This window comes from Pteropus medius, unplaced genomic scaffold, assembly GCF_902729225.1.
Source record: "Pteropus medius unplaced genomic scaffold, Ma_sr-lr_union100, whole genome shotgun sequence".
Taxonomy (NCBI): domain Eukaryota; kingdom Metazoa; phylum Chordata; class Mammalia; order Chiroptera; family Pteropodidae; genus Pteropus; species Pteropus medius.
In genome coordinates, this window is record NW_024343733.1 from 2,495,264 (window position 1) to 2,511,269 (window position 16,006).

Here is a 16,006-nt window from a genome sequence, read left to right on the forward strand (position 1 = left end):
TCTAAATTAACGTATTTGGAAGGATATATTAGTCTGAAATGACCTAAATCAGTGTTACAGAAACTTATGTCACTTGATGGAATCATTTAAAAATCTTTGTAACTTGTGGGCTTCATCCTTTTTTACTATATATTTCTCAATTTATCCTAAATTTAACTACTTTTATTAAAGATTTGTCTGTGGTTGAACAGTGACAAACCATATGGGACTATGGTGTAATCCATAATGAATATAAATAGATTTAGTAGATAGTCATAAAAATATAATCCCTCAGTTATGTGTTAGAAATTATTAATAAGTGTTTGTAGATCAGACACAGTAAAGATAAATCTACAGGACAAATGAAAAATATCTGTATCATTCAGAGGAAGTGAATGAATGGGTGGGTACATATCACTTGAAATAAAATTTCCAGTGATGATATAATGTCGGCATTCGCAAAAGGGCTGTCCCACCATATGTCATGAGCAACATAGATGAAATGAAGGTGATCTGCTCTGAGCCTGGTGGGCTAGGCCTGAAAAAAGTATCCCCATGAATGAGGAAGACACAGGTGGCAAAGATGCATGAGAAGAGTTTGAAGAAAACTTTTGTTGTTTTTTTTAAATAAAAGAATGTTAGGAAGGGAAAGCAATATTTTTAAATTAACGTGTTATTTTTAACGTAGGAAGTGATTTAAGAAATAGCTTCTATAACTAAATCAGTACATCGAATAATAGGAGACATTTGATTATTTCATCTCCACATCCTAAAAGCCGGTACCTCTGAGTTGTTTTTAAAAAATTGTAATTTCTCCTTGGGAAAATAGGACTGTGCACTATGGACAGGCATGGCTGGTATGTGCCTCACTTCCAGAGCCTCTGCAGGGTCTGGCACACAGTGGGTAGTAATGAACAAAATAAATGAATGAGAGAGAGTCAATGAATGAATGATCTGACCATTTCCTGTTAATCACACCACCTCAAAAAGATTCAAACACTAGTTGTTAAGGAGCCCCACCTTTATTTGGCCAGAAATGGGGAATTAACTTAATCTCCACCTGTGGGAGATTGCCCTTCCCAGAATTTAGCATCCTAACCTCTTTCTCAAATAGCAGGAGGAAGCCAGCGGGGACCCGCAGCTACAGAGGGCCAGCACCTCAGTTTCCCCAGAGCAGCACACACCAAGTGAGACACACCTAGGCCCAAAACAGGGGGCATGGTGCTGGGCACGCCGAAGTGATTGGGGTGGGATTCTGGAAACTCTCTCTCTGGGAGAAAGAAATTAATGCAACTGAGCTTTGGACTGTCCGTTCAGCTCAGCTGCCCTTGATGACTCTGCATTGAGGCCCGAGAGTCCTGCTGGGAAAAGATGATCAGGCCAAGAGGAGAGATGGAAGGGGACGGAGGACGGGAAAGCTTTGACAGGAACAGCCCAAGCTTCCGGGATGGATCGAGGGCTCACCTGTGCCAGGTTCTGCGCCCAGGCTTTACCTGCATTGTCTCACCCGTACCATCTGACTGCGGAGTCAAGCCACTGGGCCACACAGCTCAAGGCCACACAAAAGAGCAGGAGTACACCTGTGCTGTCTGTCTGCAAAGAATGAGCTTTTAACCGCCAAGTTCAAAACCACCGGTACGTTTTCGAACTGGTGACCATAGCTACAATAACAAAAATCAATAAACATAACTAACATATAGACTTCCTATAAGCCAGGATTTAGGTGCTGGGTCACCTAAAGTTCACCATCATTATCCCCATTTTATAGATGAGGAAACCAAGAGATTAAATAATTTGCCCGAATTAGCTAGGTAGTGACAGAGCCAGGAGTTGGGTGGCCAACTGTCCTGGTTTGCACAGGACTGTCCCCACTGTAGCACTAAAAGCTATGTGTCCTAGAAAACCCCTTAGATCCGAACAACCGGGTTAGTTGGTCACCCTAGCCTGGCATAGACCCCCAGGCAGTATGGCACCAAAGGCCATGCCCTTAATCAGTTCCTGACCCGGCTCTGGTCATAGACCCAGGTTCAAGTTCAGCCTTTGCTTAGTATTAGCCACAGGGTCTATACAGTTTAGTCTTCCTTATCTGTCAAAGGGGAATAATAGGATCCACTTCACCTTCTTTTTTCAGAGGCTCTGCGAGGTGATCCCTGCCCAGCTCAGGGCCAGACATGGGGCGAATGCTCAGCAGTGGTTAGAATGCATGGCCCACCCATCATTGTAAGATAACCATAACTTGCTCCGGAAGGAGCCGCGTGGAAAATGCTTGGCAGGAAGGTGTGTTAAGAAAGGATTAATCTGAGCATCTGCTGAGGCAGGGGGAAGGCGAGCTCATCTTAGATCATACCAGCTGCTGTCATCTCTCGTCCCAGGCACCCAGATATCCTGGCAGGGTGAGGAGGCATCTGGGCCGCCCACGCAATCCTGTCTTAGGCTTTAGCCATCAGCGTTCACCTCCGGGCCTAAGGAAAGGTCCTCTGGCTTCCTCTCTGTTCCCTCGGCGATTTGTGGCCCTCGGATGGTTGTAAGGGGCAGGGCGGTGATGCTGTTCTCTTCCGCCACACATTCTATTCCCAAACAATGGGCATCAGGATGTGCGGCCCATCCAAGCCCCTGCCTGTCACGCCATCCTCCTGCAATCCCAGGCCTTGAAGACTCTCCGTCAGCAACTAGGCCAGCCCCGACAATGAGTTCTACGCTTCTCCACTTCCCATGCTAGTTCGAATTCCAGCCCTGAAAACCATCATTTAGGCACTCGATAAACACTGAGGGAGGCCCAGTGGGTGAGCCTGTGTTCTGGAGCCAGACTGCCCAAGGTTTGGCCACAGCTGCACTCCCTACCAGCTGTCTGACCCAGGTGTCGAGTCCAGTATCCTCTCTGTACCTCTCCGTGTTCGCATCTGGAAATGAGTTCATAATGATATTCACCACAAAGTACTGTTGTGTAAAACCCTTAGAACAATGCCTGGCAAATAGTAAATGCTCAGTAAATGTAACTTATCGTCATTAATGGTATTATCAATGTTACTATTAGGATGTCTTGCACTTTCATAAGCAACCCTTTTATTATATCTTTATTTCCGGGCCTTTTTGAACGTACAGAACAGCGCTTAAAGGAAAAATTTTAGAAAGGGAAAAATATTGAGGACTGGAGGATGCTAGAAACACAACGACTTTCTTTTGCAAATATCATTCACCCAGGGCCAGCTGCGTGGGCACGTGACAGTGTGGTCGCACAGGGCCCCACACTGAGGAGGGTCTTGTGCTTGAGGTTCGCTGTCCTGTGGCCTATGCTGAACTTAATGGTCTGCGTTAGTGGGCTTCATCAGGACAGTGGAGCATGCGCCGAGGTCTGAATCTTGTGCTCCTGCAACGTCCCACCTCCCGCCACCTCCTCCTACAAATTATACATCTGGGACTGTGCCCACCACGTACTGAGGAACCTTGATGTGTGATTTTGCTAACGGAATCTCTATCGCTTTCCTCTGTGTTAACAAATACTCCCTTCCGTGTAGAAGCGAGATGGGGAAAAGAAAGAAAAATAAGAGGAAGCAATGCAGAATGAAGGAAGGAAATCTCATCCTGCCACACACATCATCCCACAGCAGCCAGGGCTGGGAAACTGACTCCAACACACGGGCAAGTTCCTTTAGCTTGCTGAGGCTCAGTTTCTTCATCTGTAAAGTGGGTATCATGAGGAAGTCTCCTTCCTGGCCTCCTCAGAGGATTAGGTGAGATGGAGCTAGACCTGATTCTGTGCTTGGCATCAAGAAGGTATTCAATAAATGGTATTTCTATCCTAATAGTAATAATAAATCTGGTATCGTTGACTGCACAGACAAGTCCTAGGACCAGATTAAAATTGTTTCTCTCCAGTCTCAACTTGTAAATTGGTTCTTCTGCTTGTGAGGGATGTAAAATTCTTATTTTTCTTTCATACTTTTTTTGTCATTATTCTCTGGGTCCCTTCCTCTCCTGGACATCGGTTCTCGCCCCAGAGCTTCCTGGCCTCGGTTCCAAGTCTGTGCTCTTGGACCCCAAGTCCTGCCGGTCAAATCCTGGCTCATTGTCACACATTCTCCAATCAAATGCCTCAGACAGGCTGGGGGCTGTGTTTTACATGATTATTTTTTAAATTATTACTACTATAACTGACAAAGATATAATGAAAATAAACAGGAAGGAAGGAAGGAAGGAAGGGAAGGAAGGAAGGAAGGAAGGAAGGAAGGAAGGAAGGAAGGAAGGAAGGAAGGAAGGAGAGAGAGAGAGCAGAGATCCACCACTGAATTTTTGTTTACGTACAAGATTAACTCAGCAAATCCTTTCTATGGTTGCAGTAAAGAGGGAAGCTTTAGCTCAGCTTCAGTGACAATAAGTTCTCAACTAAGAATAAAATTTCATCATCACTTGACATTTGTCTAGTCAGAGGACCAGAGATCCGAAGGCTCCCCCCGCATCCAATTCCTCTTCTTCCCTGTGCAACTCAGAAAGAGCTACACCCACAGAACTCACACAAAGATACCTCAAAGTGCCCCAAGGGGTGGGCGCCCAATTGCTTCTTCTTGGAGTAGAAATTGGGACGATTTGGGGGAAGAGTCATTAAGTAGATTATCTCCCAAGAGCCCCCCAACCAAGTCCAAGCTTCTTGATCCAATACCCTTGCCCGCAATAATCTGAAACGGGGGCAAAGACGACTGATTCCACAACCACGAACATTGTAATTTTAAGTTTAAAAGTTAAGAATCGGAAACGACTGAATCTCTAACATCAGGATTCTTGCTAAGTCAATGCTCCGGTTAAAAAAAAAAAAAAATCCCAAAGCTTAGTAAAGTACAATAATCACGATTCTTCATTTTGCTTATGAATCGGCCACGGGGGGGTGGGCAAGCCTCGATGGGGATGCCTCTTCTCTACTCCACACATCTTGGTCCTCAGCTGGGCTGACTCAAAAAGCGAAGGGCTGGAGCAGGGGGGAGCTGTGGTCTCCGGACCTGGGATGTCCCATACAGTGTCCTAGGGGTGTCTGACTTCCTAAATGGTGGCTTAGGACAATAAAAGCAAGTGTTCCCAGGGACAGAAAGTAGAACCTGCCAGTTTCTTTAAGGTTTGGCCCAGGAAGGAGGTGTGGCATTGCTTTTGACTTTTTCTGATGATCGAAGTCACAGAACAAACCTCACTGATTCGGGACGTGGGGCCCTGCAGCCTCCTCTTGATGGAAGGTGTAACTAAAAACTCGTGGCCATCTTTAGTTTCTGTGATCAGTTGTGCCACAGCCATGTGATACAATAGTATGGCATCACTAAAAATGGTGTTAATGAATGGGGTTGGAAGGCATGGTCAACTGTTCCTGCTAGATCAAGTTGTTTTTCGTTTTTTCTTCAATAGGACAAAAAATTTTATCGACAACCCAACCCAAACATCAAATTGCTATGTCTGGTTGCTAGGAAGCTGAGTTGTTTTCTTCTTTATGTTTTCACGTTTTCTAAGATTTTCACAGGCCACGTTCAGCCCATAGAGATGCTGTGTTTGGCTCCTATAGTGACTTTTCAGCAAAAGAAAGTAGATGTTCACATCAGCTTTTTCCAGATTCTACGAGGATTCTGGCGATCCACAGCACCAGTTGGTTACTGAGTTACCGATGGCCGCTTTGGGGGTGCGGTGTAGACTCCCCAGTTTGCCACGACTCCCAGGCGGTCTCCCTCGTGCATTTGTGATACCTGCCTGCCCTCTCTGGGCATTTGAATTTTCAGTCCCACAAATCACATTTATAACTGAAAATCAACAATAACAGTTTCATAAAACAAATCTAAGGGAAAGCACATTGGGCTGAGAGCAGATTGGTCCCTTGGATACAAAACATGCATGATTTCCCTACGCCTGGCCCAAACTGATCCTGACCCAGTCCTCCTAGACTCCTGGCTCGCTCACTGCTCCTGAGTGTCACCTGCATCTCACACTTTCTCCCCAAGGCACAAGGTCAGACGCGGCGGCCTGGCGGTCTGGTGGTCTACGGGCCACCGAGTGTCATGAGCAATGCGGCCGAGTCCAGAGATAGGCGCGGGCGGGTAGAAAGAGCCGGGCAGCCAAGGGGAACACTAGGAACAGGAGATCAGGGCCAGTGGAGGCACCAACACCCCGGTGGGGCCTCGGGTTTGGGACGAAAGGGAAAAAGAATGAAGCTGGTGGTAAAAGAAAGGAGCGTGAAATGGCCCTTTCATGCCCTCGAGCAAACAAGATAGAGAGCAGCGAACCCCGGCCACACTTACCACCCCACCCTGGCTCCATCACCAGCCAAAGTGTGCCGGAAACAGCCGGAAGGAACCCGGAACCCAGGATGCAGACGACGGAAACCTGACTACCAACTCCACGGGTTTCGCTGTGTGTGCGAACCTCCGGGACCATCATTCATTTAATGTTTTTTCTTTAAATTAATTTTAAATGAAATTCTTTTTTCACTCGGTTTTGTCCGATGCAATTCTCTCTGAGTAATCACGGGGCTCGTGGTTGATACGCTCTCTCTCTCTCACACACACACACACACACACACACACACACGTGCACACATACGTGCACACACACGTGGGCTGGGGCTGGCCCGTGAAGCTCGCGAGAGCCATTGTTCAATTTTCAGGAATTTCGCAATCCCATTGTTGAGCACGGCCACTGTGAACTATGAAACTGCATCAGTTAAATTAAGCTTGCAATTAAATTATTTTAAAGGCAAAGGTAACGAATGCTCAGAACTCATCTCTTCCTAATTATTTTACTATGTTCTACTATTATCTATGTTCTTGAGATGATTCTCGCCTACTGTGCCTGGGTGACAGAAATACTGCACAGTCACGTGCCCGTGCACATCTCCTTCCGACGCTGTGCTCGGTGACACACGGGCAGCTTAAAGTCAACCCGTGGTAGGAACACTGACACCAAGGACATTGGCGAGCGCCCTGGATCAGGACTTTTCTTCCCCTGGAGAGCTGATTGTTGAACACTGACCAGCACATCGTGTCTTTGTGAAATAATTAAATTCACATGACATGTGTAGTACAATATGTAATATAAATGTATGCCGCCTAATACACACTAAAAGAAACTTAGCTGCCAATTTAAAATCTGTAACTAGGTCTATATATCTACACTCTCTATAAAGATCTTAGGTTCCAATCAGTGAGGACCTATAGTATTTTAACACCCACTAACTAGCCAATCACTCGTGAGGGAAACTGAGGCACAAAGGTGCGTTTACCGAGACCACACAGCGAGTTCAAGGCCAACTCCAGCCTCTACCCTCCACCCTGAGCTCTCTGCTTTTTCCTCTGTTCAATGCTGCCTCCCTCTGTGGATGGCACTAAGTCACATCCCTGAAACAGCTAGAACAATGAGGGAGCAGGCGAGGCGGGGAGCTGGGGGGCTAAAAGGGTCATTAGAAATTCACATAATTAATTAGACAATGCTGGGGACCCAGCCGTCTGGATAACCCATTGATGAGGATGGCAGGGGGCCTATTCCCCAGAGCCCCTTGTGGGTTACCACAAACAAAGCTCCATGGCCACCTCCCCGCCTCCCATATCCACCCCGAACCTGCTTAAATATTTGATGCAAAAATTAAAGCCCAGTCCAACTTTTATGAGCAGCGTAGCCGTGTCTGCGCCTGCCCACCGCCCCCACCATTTCCCAAGGAGCCCCCACCCCCGTCCCAGCAGCCTGGTCCCCCATCAAGCCGAGTGCATTAGGACAATTAGCACTAGCCCACTGGCGCCAATTAGCAACCAATAGTGTCTATATTATGGAGAGGGGGCGGCGGGGTGCCTCTGTCTCCAGCCGGCCTTCACACTCAATTACATTAAGGAGAGGCTCCAAGCAGCAGTCGGTCGGTGGGCTGGACAGTTGCTGGAGTAATTGTGTCTTTTCTGGGCTGCAGGTGATCTTCCCCCGCCCTCCCTGATCTGAGACTGACTCCTCTCCACCTCTCCTCATCCACTTACACCGACACACACTCCTTCAAAAGGCGGGAGTGGAAGAGGCACGGAGTGGGGAGGGGGTAGAGGCTGCAGTGTCCAGAGAAGCAGGAAGAAGTTATGGACCTAAATCATAATTTCCTTCCTTCCTTCCTTCCTTCCTTCCTTCCTTCCTTCCCCTTCCTTCCTTCCTTCCTTCCTTCCTTCCTTCCTTCCTTCTTGTACTCCTCCCACTCCCTCCTCCCTCCCTCCTCCTCCTCCTCCTCCTTCCTTCCATTTCTCCATTCATTCATTCAAAAATTTTCATGGCAGATCGACGCGTACGTGGCATGCATCTATAGCCACAACCAGCGAGGTAACTGGCTCAGAGGTGTGTGCTTCCCCAGCCTCCCCTACTCTGTGCCTCAGTCTCCCCTATCATACCAACAAGGCTCCCGGACCCGGCCCTTCCCAGGTCCCTTCCTGACTCACATTTGCTGACGCCACGATTACTCAGCTTCTGAGCAAGGCAGGGACCTGGGCAGGGACGGACGGTCCAATGGCCTTAGGGAAGAGTTAATTCCCTGTGAAATTACTGGGGATTACTGAAGTCTTTACACACCGTTTTATATCTTTAAGTGCTTTCTGATCGCTCAGATGCTAATCCCAGGTGGAGGCCAGAGGCCTGTAAGAAGAAGCCCTTGTCAAGTTGAAGCCGGAATCCAAACGAGCTGGCAGATCTGGGGCAGGGACCAGCATCTGCTGGCAACGCAGTCTCCACCCCCCACCCCCTGCACACCCCCAGCAGGTTCCCACCCCTGCACCCCCAAAACCACTGCCCCATAGCCTTGTCACTTGCCTCAAGTCTCAGGACCTGGGCATGTGCCAAACCCCCTGCGTGCACCTGGCCAGGTGGAAAGGTGGGTGAACGCGAGCGAAACAGCCTCTGCCCTTGGGGAGCACGTGGTCTAGCTGGGGGAGAGATGTGACTTGCACACAAGCCTGGACTCAGCTTCTGGGTGCTGCTCCCCCACGCGAAAGGTGGCCACTGAGTCACGCTGCATGTGATGCACGCTCCGTGCCAGGCTCCGGAGATGACGTGGTGGCCAGACGCAAGGTTCCTGCCGGCATGGAACTTTCCACTCAGCAAAGTCTGCTCAACGGGCCGGCAGAGGACGATGCCGTCCCCGAGAGAGAGGACTTGGGTTCGGTTTTGCAGGATTCCATTTGTCAGTTCTTACTGAGCTCCTTCGCTGTGCCAGGCACTGTCTCAGGTGCTGTGCTGGCTGGAGGGTCAGCTCGACGGGAGCGTGTCTGTCCCAGGGAACCCTGGTGGGAAAGACATGTACTAATTCATGCCCCTCTCCCAAAAAAGAAACCGCAAATGCCACAAACTAAAAATTGACCTGGCTAGAATTTGTCAGTAAAGCCTCCGTGTCATCGAAGTATCTCCTATGGGACTAGGGCAGAATAGCATGCAGAAATAGATGGGAGGTAGAGTAATCTGCGAGAATGGGATGGCCACACCTCAAAGTCCTGTGCTCTCCAGGTGCCCGGGGGCGAGTCATTACCTGCCCCCCGCTAAGCCTCAGTCCCTTCAGCCTCCTCCCGCAGTAGAGAGGAGGATCTTACCTTCCAGATCAGGGGGCGGGGAGGGTGAAATTAGATGACAAGTCTGAGTAATAACGGCCACTGCAACATTTACTCTAGCCAGGCACTCGGATGAACTTCCATGAATTATATCATCGACTCCCCCGGTGACCTTCCAAGGTAGGAACGGGTATCAGCTCCATTTTTCAGATGAAGAAATTGAGACTTAGCAGGGTATGTGACTTGCCCAAGTTGTTTAACTCGGCCGGCAAGGGTTGCTGCCAGCGGACCGACCCAAGCCTGAGGTCCGAAAACTGCAAAAACATCCCAGCTTTTGAAAAGTCCTTTTAGATGAACTATTCACGAACTGATTGGACAGTCCTCATTCTGACAAATGTCACTGTTTATCATCTGCTTTTGCCACAGGTGTAAGTCTGGACTTTTGGGAAAGTCATTCAAGGCTCTATTTGCTTCTCAATGAACTGGAAGCCGAGGGAAACCAGCTCCCAGCGGGACACCCTGGTCCTCCAAGATGCTGGAGCAGAGAAGAGATTAAACAGACAAGGGCCTTTTTAGGGGAAAGGCCTGTGAGAGAAAAATTAGGACAGAACAGGAAAGGCTGGGAGACCTCTGAGACGAAAATCAAGTCTGGCCTTGAGCGGGTGGTCTAAAGGAAGATCGGGTGGTCTAAGGAAACTTCCAGAAGGTGTTCTTGAGCCAGGGTTGGCTGTCAGAGTTGTCTCTCAGGAATGGGACTGCCTCAGTTTCCCTGAGAAGCGCAGCCCCTGGAAACGCGGCAGCGGATGTCGGAGCAGCAGCTGCGGGGGGAGCCTGGCGAGGTGGGCTCACCTGAGCCCCTGCAGACGCCAGCATGGCTGGACACAAAGAGCCGGAGGACTGGGGAGGAAAGATCCGGTCCTGTCCCCCTGGCCTGGCTACAACGAATCGGCCCCGTCGGGGAGATGGTGGCTGCCTCTGTGAGGTTTCCGGGTACAGAAACAGCTTTCCTTCCCATCGGCTGCATCCCTAGAATCAATTAAAACTGGACTCAAGAAGACATCTCCACACAGCAAGGTGGGCACCCAATGAAGCCACCCTGGGCTCCGCCGGGCCGTTTCTCAGATGACAGTTTTCCACAGCTCAGGACCAGATGAATCATGCAATGAGTGAGCCACTCCCAACCTTCCTCTAGGACTCAATTTCTCCACGTGAAAAATGGAGCATTGCGACCAGAAATACACACGCATTTAGCAACTAATGGAAAACATTTGTTGTCAGCAGGTGACACCTCCCTTTTGACACCAGCCCCCAACCCAGAAGACTCAGTTGTCCTGTACGTTTCTTTCTTAGAAAGCATTTTGTTTGCTGCCGGTGGATTACTCATGCCATTATTTGTTGAAGAATCGAGCGGTGAAGATTGAGGCCTCTAGCATCCTCCGGCCCGAGCTGGGACACTAGCTGTGTCATTGAATCCCTCTGTGCCTCAGTTCCTTCCTCTGTCAAATGAGAATAATAACAACATCAGGACTGTATGAAGGGCAGAGAACTGATACATTGTGATATACAACGTAAGTAGCCAGGAGCTGTCAGCTTTTCAAAAATGGTGGCTGTTCCCCCATCGGAGATGGAATACGGAAGGACAGAGAGCATACGAGTGTGACGCCAAACAAGCAGCGAATGATGAGACCTGGACAGGAATTTCGGGCGGGAGCCCATGCACACTTGACCTTCTCAAACTGTGGCTCCAGACGGGTCCTGGGGGCATTGGGGCTCCCCGGCTGATTCTCCCATTGTACCCGCTTCTGCCCAGGGCTTCTCTGCTCTAGAACTCTGGGAGCCGATCGCAGAGCCCTGGCCTGACCCGGGAAAGGGAAGGCAGAATGGGCACCTCCTCCTCCCCAGGAAACAGCCCTGATGCCTCTGCCTCCGGCCCAGCCCAGAGTCCCGGAGGCCCCAGGCTCCTCCCAGCTCCCATCCTTCTGTTCAGTTTGGGTCGACTTTCTCTTCTCTGCCCTATATTTTAATTATTCAAAGTCCAGGCTTTTTCTCTGCCTTCCCGCCCTCCCTTAGTGCTCTGTCCGACCGCTCTCCTCCAGTCCTCTGCTCCCTTCGCTCGGCTTCCTGTGCAAAGGCAGACCTTTCACACACTCACGGACTCTGCGCGTTGAAGTCTGAACTCCCACATTCCCTAGGCTCATAACGGACACACACGCACACGGCCTGCGTGTACACGTTCTCTGCACCCATGGACTTAGCTTGGTGCACACTTCTAACTCCTCACCACCCTGGGGAGCTCAACGAGAAAATTGGAGTGACAGAATAAGCAACGAATAGTCTATTCAAACCCAGGTCTTTCCAACTAACGGTATTGTGATAATTACGAGAAGGAGGGATTGGAGCCCTGATTTACATCAGTGCTTCTTAGGACTTGGGTGCTGTTGTATAGATGCTTTAAATGCCTCGTCTCACGTGAATTCAGAGCAAGCCAATGCGGAGGACACCAAGGCTCAGAGAAGTCAAGTAACTTGGCCAAGGTCACACTCCCGTTTCCAGTTCTCGACAAGTGGGCAGGCGCTCATCCCCAAGGGCCTCCGACAAAAGGCTGTTGGATCCAGATGCTCCAGTTGGACAAGGTCTTGGCGAAACATCTATCCCCAAGGGCCTGGGAGATGGAGCTGGTGGGCAGAGATGCCCCAATTCAATCCAGTTGAACTTCCATCCTGCTTTTGCAAGGACTCAGGGCTCAAGGGCAAAACACTGGCAAACTTCGAAAGCTGGGGCAAGGACAAGGAGAACTAATTAAGATTGAAAGCAAGACAGGGGCTCCGAGCACTGCCTTCTTAGACTTTAGAGATACCCGATAGCCCCACATTTCACTTGTCTCTGCAGACATCCCCTGTGGCACCTTCGAGAGCCTGTGCGCACCAAAGTAAGACTTTTTCGTCCAAGTTCAAGAGGGACCCACCCCGAAGAGGCACTTATTCAATATGAATGAGCATATGCACATATTAAAATCAAGCATCACATAATGCTTGCATTCTTCATTTCTAATGCCCCGTGATCTCCATCCCTCTGGGATCCACGTTATTTTTGTGGGCACCAGGAAGACACGTTATCGTGGCAAACTGCTGGGCTGAAGAGATGGACTGTGGGCTCATTCGGTCACCAAATGGGTCATTCACTCCTCCTCAAGACAATTTCCAATTCCTTCTTTCTTTCATTCGTTCTCAAGATCTATTTCCCGCCCCCTGTTCCATTGGGCTTTCTTACAAGCATAATTTTATTTTTTCTAAAAAGATAATATTTTATTTCCCAGGCTTCCCAGGCTTGCTGGCTCCGTGGCTCCATTCTGGTCAATGAGATAGAAACAGACATCTGCTGAAAAGGGTTCTAGGAAAGCATTTCCCTTCCTGATAAAAATGGGGATGGGTGTGGCTAGTTGAGGCCCTTTCCTCCCCCACCCCACCCCACCCCCGCCCCGCTTCACTCTCTTTCTGGCCTGGAAAGCAGATGTAATGCCTGGAGGCACAGCAGCCATCTTGTAACCATGAGGCATTAAGCATGAAGAAAATCAAGCTGAGACGATCACACAAGGACACTTGAGCTGCTAAACTAATGCCAATATCCATCTCCCTCTGGACTTCTTGTCATGTAAGGAAAATAAACTATTGTTTAAGTCATGTAAAAGTTGAGTTTTCTCTTGTCGCCAAACGCACTCCTGATAAGTGCTGTTTACAAACAAGAAGGGCACAGCCCTTCCCCTCAGGAAGCTCCTGGTTGGTGGGATGAGAAAAGAAATATAAGAAGTAACAGTAAAAGTGGACATCATGGACCAACAGTTCTGCCGTCACCTCCCAGAGAAAGGAAGGCAAGGACGTTTCTTGCCAGAATACTGGCCCCAGGTCCTTCTCATTTCCTTATCCAAAGTCCCCAACTCTGACAGGTCTCCCTGCCGCCGAAGCCACACACTGTCCCTGCTCTGGTATGTACAGCCCTCTTCTCTCCTGTAGGTACAAATTCCAGAATTCAGACCATATGCGGAGAAAGAATTCCTAGATTATTACCCATTTTAGATTGGCTCACGCTTTTGATACCCAAGTCCACTTAGCACCCCACTTCTCTCGTCACTGGTCTCAATCTAGTCACTTCTTTCCCCTCTAATCGAATGCCGAAGCGATTTCTTCCATCTATCCTGGCCGGTGAGGACGAGACTTCTCTCTGTCTGAATTCCACGTCAATCCCTCAGCTCCAAGGTGCAATGACCCTCCTTAAAATTGCAAGCAGGAAAAATGATCGCAGCTGCAGCTTTGTGCCCAATAATGAGGAAGGAAAATGCTGATGACCATTTCTATTTATAATAACAGTGCCACAAACATTTATTGAGCTCAGACCACGTGGCCCAGTCCGGCAAAGCCTTCATACTCCAGGTCTTCCAGAAAGCCCAGAAGCTCCTGACAGCGGGGGGACCGTGCCTGTCCCCATCACGCTCTGTACGCAGTGCCTGGCAAACACTAGGAACTCAATAAATATTATCTGGTGAGTAAATCTTTACCGCAACCTCATGAGTTAAGTATGGCGATCAACCCCATTTTGCAGATGAGGAAACTGAGGCTCAGAGAGGAGAAGGGGCTTACCTTACGTCACACAGCCGGCAAGCAACAAGGCTGAGATTGAACTCAAGCAGTCTGTGCTCTGATCGCCACCTCCAGGACGGCGGGCTGTGTTTCAGCCAATCTGGCTGCACTTGGACTCTTTCAGTGAAATTTAGGTCTAATAAAGTAACGAGGGGTGTTGATTTTCACTCGGTTGAAACAAAAAGGCTCATTACTGATTCTTGGCTGCTTTTCAGAAGGAGGACATCCCAAGCAGCATGGGGCGGGAGCAATGCCACTTAGAAACCGGGATGCTGAAACACTCACTTTTTCGGAGCGTGAGTTGAAGGCAATTATTCAGATTATCAAACGACCCTTCACGAAGGATTCTACACAGACTTCCTTTAAATAACAAGCCCCTATCTCTGTGGCTTATGAATTCATTCACTGATTCATTCATTCAACAAACATCTGTCGAGCCTCTACTGTGTGCCGGGAATTGTGACAGGCACAGAGGCCGCAACTGCAAACATGACAGATAAAAAAAAATCCTACCTTAATGAGGTTCATATCCTAAAGTGGAAAAAACGTTTAACGTGGTAGGCTGTGAAATGCCCCCCTCCAAAGACGTCCACATCTTAATCCCTGGAACCCGTAACATTACTCTATATCGAAAGGTGGGGGCTGGCCTTTACAGACGTGATTGAATCGAGGATCGTGAGATGGGCAGATTATCCTGGGTTATCTAGGTGGGTTCTAAACACATCGATTATAAGGGGGAGACAGAGGGAGCTTTTACACACAGCGGGGAAAGTAATGTGAAGAGGAAGCAGAGAGCTTTGAAAATGCTGGCCTTGAAGACTGAGAGCGATGCTGATGTGAGCCACGGTACGCCGGCAGCCACCCGAACCCGGGAGAGACAGGAAACAGATTCTCCCCCGGGTCTTTCAGAGGAGGCCCCGCTGACACCTTGATTTTGACCCAGGGAGACGGATTTCAGATTTCTGATCTCCGGAATTGTGAGAGAATAAGTATCTCCCGTTTCAAGCCACCGAGTTTGTGGCGATTTCTTCCGACGGCCGTAGGAAGCTAACACAGAGCATTTTTAAAATCTGATAGAATGACACTACCGTGGCAGGTGCTGTTTCACTAGAATTCGATGCACACCCGTCTTTCCAGAAAAATCTCCCACATACAGGGCAGCCCTCCTGTAATGGAAAGTCCAGTGGCAGCTTCTCGGCCCTTAGGAGAGGCCTGACTTCCTGGCTCTACTTTCCTTCGCTCCTCGTAAGCACAATTTCAAGGCCACGGTGGAGCCTGGACGGGGCCTTCTGCCTGCATCCTGTTTGAGCCAAGGGACTTCCCTCACCAATTACGGGTTTCCCCTTCAGCTGGGCCTGCTTTCCCCACACCTGCCGAGGGAAGCACGTGTCAGCCATCAGCCTCCATTTGTGCCACCACCTTGTGTCACCTCATTGTTCCTGAGTTGGCAGCCTCTCTGCAGCAATGACCCCGTCGGGGAACGTCTGGGGGAGACTGAGCGAAAGATCTACACGGCCCTCTTCTGGGGGAAAAAAATCATAGTTGTCGCAGCTACCTTTCTCAGACAGCGATTTCGTGCCAGTGTCCTAGACCCTCACAGTGGCAGGAGTGGCCCAGGCTTCTGTAGCATCCCCATCCGCTAGGAGCTGAGAAATGAGCAGCTCAGACCGCTCTCCAGCCCTGCTGGTTCAGAACCTGGGTTTTAACAAGATTCTCTCCCCAGTGATGCGTATGCTAGAAAGAGTAAGAGCTCACTCGAACTTAAAGAGAAGGCCAGAGAATGAGGGTGCACTGCACCCCGCCTTTCTTCGCTCAAGGCAACTGATTTGCCTGGCTGCGTGGAGCTCAAGCGACCTTGCCGGGGTC